Genomic DNA, 4,562 nt, shown 5'->3' on the forward strand with positions numbered 1-4,562 from the left:
TTCCCAGTCTAAGAGCTTGAATACTTCTTTAAGCATGCAGTGAATAGCATTGGAGAGATTGTGTCTCCTTGCCTGACCCCTTTCTTGATAGGTATCTCTACTTTTCTTGTGGAGAACCAAGGTAGCTGTGGAATCCTTGTAGATATTTGCCAAGATATTCACGTATGCCTCCTCCACTCCTTGATTACGCAATGCCTCTATGACTGCTGATATCTCTACTGAATCGAATGCCTTTCATAATCTATGAAAGCCATATAGAGAGGTTGATTGTACTCCGCAGATTTCTTGATTACCTGATTGATGGCATGGATATGGTCCATCGTAGAATACCCCTTCCTGAAGCCAGCCTGTTCTCTTGGTTGACTGAAGTCAAGTGTTGTCCTGATTCTATTGGAAATTATCTTGGTGAATATTTTATACAATACTGAAAGCAAGCTAATGGGTCTGTAATTCTTCAATTCTTTAACGTCTCCCTTCTTATGGATAAGTATAATGTTGGCGTTCTTCAGCTCTCTGGTACACTTGAAGTGGTGAGGCATTGCGTATAAAGGGCCGCAAGCTTTTCAAGCATGATATCTCCTCCATCTTTGATTAAATCTACTGTTATTCCATTTTCTCCAGGCGCTTTTCCCCTGTCATATCTTTCAAGGCCCTTCTAACTTCATCGCTAGTTATAGAAGGAGCTTCTGTATCCGGTTCATCACTATTTCGAATGGAAGAAGCTTGGCTGTTTTGGCTACTGTAGAGGTCAGTATAGAATTCTTCTGCTGCTTTTACTATGTCATCGAAATTGCTGATGATATTACCATGCTTATCTTTCAGTGCATACATCTTGCCTTGTCCTATGCCTAGTTTTCTTCTTACTGATTTCATGCTGCGTCCATATTTTACGGCTTCCTCAATTTTCCCCACGTTATAATTTCGAATATCCCTTACTTTCTTCTTGTTGATCAGTTTTGACAGTTCAGCGGCAGAAAGTCAGGTGGGATGATGAGGTTAGGAAATTCGCAGGCGCAAGTTGGAATACGCTAGCGCAAGACAGGGGTAATTGGAGATCGCAGGGAGAGGCCTTCGTCCTCCAGTGGACATAAATATAGGCTGATGATGATGATGATGATGACTCTCTCGGCAGTCATGTGATGGCGTCGGCAAACGCGGTGCACGTTCCGGCATGTGTAAATGGCTGCGTAAGACGCTGTGGCCGCTCCCCCTTACTAGAGAGTACTGCACGTTTCTAACGCGTTTGTGCTAGCGTCCCCTTAAGCGGGAGATCCGATGATTCCCTCCGGAGCTTCGCCCACTCGTCATCATTCACCCCGTGGATATGCTGTGAATTTTTTTTCTCATAAAAGTAGACGTGGCTACCTACTACGACGACTACTACTACTACAGAGGAGGGACAGACCCACACCCTCAGGAGCTTCGCCCCTAAAACACGATGCGATAGTCTAAACTTTCTTGACACTTACCTCGCAAATGTAGGAGCTATCCGTTGCCTTCCAGTGATACCGCTTTACTTGGGCTTCCCATCTCTTCCTTCGCTCTGGGTCCCGGGGGAAGCGTAAACAACAAAGCCCTTTACGCGTCGATCCGGTGCACTTGGGAACACAATAGCCCGTCATGTCGACTCGATGCACTTGACAAGCTTGTCATTCATGCGGCTGAACACTGTCCAGCAAGTAGAAGCGTCAGCGAAGCATCCGCGCGCACTGTGTCTCGAACTAAGCACCGGCACCAAGCACTCGCAACCACTCGCTGTGACTCAAGATGGCGTCGCAGCGAGAAAGCGGCGGCGCGGGTGCGGTCAAAGGATGGCACCACCCTGAACGGCGGCGCTGGCATCCAGGCACCCTAGGTCGCCCTGCCGTTCCGAACGTGTGTTTTCCAAGTTTTTCCATCCTTTCGTACGAATCTGCGCATATCGTTCTCCGTGAAAATGCCTTGCTGCTGCGCGTTTCAATGCAGCAGCAGGTCAGAGAAAGGGCTAGCATTATTTTCTGTTTCCCGAGGAGAACGGAATGTCGTTGGCCGGTTCCGTGGCTCCATAACATCGGGAGAAAGGATTTCGCGCTTTTCAAGCACGTCGTTCTTTGCGAGGTGAATCTTACAGCTTTCCTTATATTTGTAGGTGAAGTTGCATGGATATTTTAGTGCTCTTTGCAAAGCTGGACTCTTCGTTCAGTTCAATACAGAGCACCAATAACTGTGCATATAGTTTTTTTTCCAAGTGAGTAGCTTAACGTTTTTGTTGACTCTTCGTGCAGTGACAAAGCTTTTTTGTGTTCTCGCGCTTGCGTTTGTTTTGAAATGTATGTAATTTATAAGTTAATGGCTATAACTCCTATTGTGTAATGGTGTGTGCGTGCGTGTATGTATGTATGTGTGTGCGTGTATGCATGTGTGTGTGCATGTGTGTACGCGTGTGCATGTATGTGTGTGTGTGTGTGAATACGTGTGTGCGCGCCAAGGAGAAAGACTTTATAGTTAAAGTGGTACTTTTTTCTAACCACCCATCGCTCCGGTCCGCAACCTTCGATGCCACCTAGATCATTCTGTAGTTCAGTGTCGTCAGATACAAAATACTGGTAGCGATTTTCATCGTGCGAAAAAGCGTGAATAAGTATTCATTTGTTGAATTAAACCAAACAATTATCTTCTTTCCTGCATATATATATATAATATATATATATGAACTTGAGTTGGTTAAACGAAAGTACAAAAATCACTCAATTAACAACCGCTCAATGATATCTTTGCAGCCGCCGTGAAGTAAAAAGCCATACGCACGGAGGCGAAGTTACGTATCTGGCATGTATTATTCGCGCATGCTCATAAAGTACAAGGCACGGGCTTCTGATAATCTCCATCAATTCTGACAAACTTGACATCTTGAATTCTGTAAGTTAATCATCAAGTGCCACAGTCTTAGAAGTTTCCGTGTGAGCAATCAGCCTTTTTTTATAGACTTAGGGTACTCCCAGAGGTGATGGAAGGCAATTTCTCGTCGTTTCATAGTGACGGAACACAGGCGCGTGTGTGAAGTTCTATGTTGGCTGTTTCGCAAACACACCACGTATTTTGCATAGGGGCATTCGTACAAAGGATTTTGGCCCACTCATTTTGGCGAATTCACTTTAAGTAAACTATCACATTTCTTCTTGGTTCCCTTCTCTGAGCATTTTAAGAGCCAGGATTATGAACCAAATTCTCGTTTATACTCTACGCAGCTTATATTATATGCGCCCAATACACCTCCGCGTTACGGACAACCAAAGTGGCGACGTAGAGGCAAGCAGCTCAGCCTCTGCTTGGCGCTCATATTTCGGAGCGCTTGCGCTTGTATTTATCGAAGCGTCCCCCCCATATATATATATATATATATATATATATAGATGTATATATGTCACGACGTTCTATCGGAAGCGTACTTTCGTCATGACAGTTTCACAAGGGTTAAATTGCCATACAACGTTTCAAAAGGCCGAATAAACAAGCGCGCGCATTGGTGCTAATGCGGAGCCAAAGGACGGTTCAGCGTGCCGTGCGCACCGCGCCGGCCCGGGGAGTGGACAAATCCGAGGAGAATTGAGGAGGAAAGCGCGCGCGCGGAGGAGAGTGTCGCTACTTTCTAACATCAAGTAAAACCCCTTGATGTTAGAAAGTAGCGACACGCTTTGATCTACGCCGCAACACCCTCGCCGGCGCGGTCGACCTTTTAGGGGCGAAGCTCCTTAGGGTGTGGGTCTGTCCCTCCTCTGTAGTAGTAGTAGTCGTCGTAGTAGGTAGCCACGTCTACTTTTATGAGAAAAAAAAAAATTCCGAGAGTTGTGGCCGTATCGGAATCGAACCAGGGACCCCTCGCTTCTGAACGCGTGGCGCTAACCACTACGCCACGAAGCGCACATGGACAGACGCACCACGACGGCAATAAATGCCCAACATTAACGAAAGACTGCGCGTTTCTAACGCGTTTGTGCTAGCGCGTTACGGCCCGTGCGAGAAGCTGGTGTAAGACGCTGTGGCCTCTCCGCCTTACCCCCGTATTCATAAACGCTGATGGGGTCGGCAAACGCGGTGCACGTTCCGGCATGTGTAAACGGCTGCGTAAGACGCTGTGGCCTCTTCCCCTTAGAGTACTGCACGTTTCTAACGCGTTTGTGCTAGCGTCCCCTTAAGCGGGAGATGGTGCAATTATAATGAAGGGCGCTGTTATAAAATAGGAATGACGTCACATATGGCGCGTGTCATTGGTGGAAGTCAATCGTTCGATTTAGTGCGGCGAGACTGGGCGAATTACACGGAAGATTCACGGTTTACCGATGATTCCCTCCGGAGCTTCGCCCACTCATCATCATTCACCCCGTGGATATGCGGTGTTTTTTTCTCCCCCTCTTTCGCGGAGGCAGCGCATCCGCCACGCTGAATGGCCATGCAGACCCAGACCATCAGGGTCCGCAAGGCCGTGTCGCAGCTCCTTGCCCATGGAGAGGGCTGCTCGGTGAAGTGGGCCCTGCGGCTCTACGAGGCGGCGGCCACATCACGCCTGCGGTACGCCCTCCCGC

This window comes from Dermacentor silvarum, chromosome 8 (genome assembly GCF_013339745.2).
Source record: "Dermacentor silvarum isolate Dsil-2018 chromosome 8, BIME_Dsil_1.4, whole genome shotgun sequence".
NCBI lineage: Eukaryota > Metazoa > Arthropoda > Arachnida > Ixodida > Ixodidae > Dermacentor > Dermacentor silvarum.